The sequence below is a fragment of the Eufriesea mexicana genome, unplaced genomic scaffold (assembly GCF_001483705.2).
Source record: "Eufriesea mexicana isolate 0111107269 unplaced genomic scaffold, ASM148370v2 scaffold19034, whole genome shotgun sequence".
Taxonomy (NCBI): domain Eukaryota; kingdom Metazoa; phylum Arthropoda; class Insecta; order Hymenoptera; family Apidae; genus Eufriesea; species Eufriesea mexicana.
The window spans coordinates 222,270-222,607 of NW_016926279.1; positions in this window are offsets into that span (position 1 = coordinate 222,270).

The window sequence follows — 338 nt, forward strand, 5'->3', positions numbered from 1 at the left end:
AATAGTTATTAAAGATAAAGATAACTTAAATATACTGTGTAAATGTTGCATTAAGGCAAAAATGTGTAGAAATATCTATGGGAACTTGGAAAATATAAAAGCAGCAAGAATAATGGAGCTGTGGCAGAGCATGGACTTTATTGGGCCAATAAAGCAAATGTCAAAAGGAGGTAAAAGGTATGTCTTACCTGCTGATGATTTTTCGAGATAAGAACCATTTGGTTGACTGATTTATAGATGACTAGAAATTTGATATGAAATATTATTGACGAAGGTTTTTTTTTATTGTAGGAGACTTACAAGCATGAGTAATATTTATATGCAAGAGCCAGCCACTA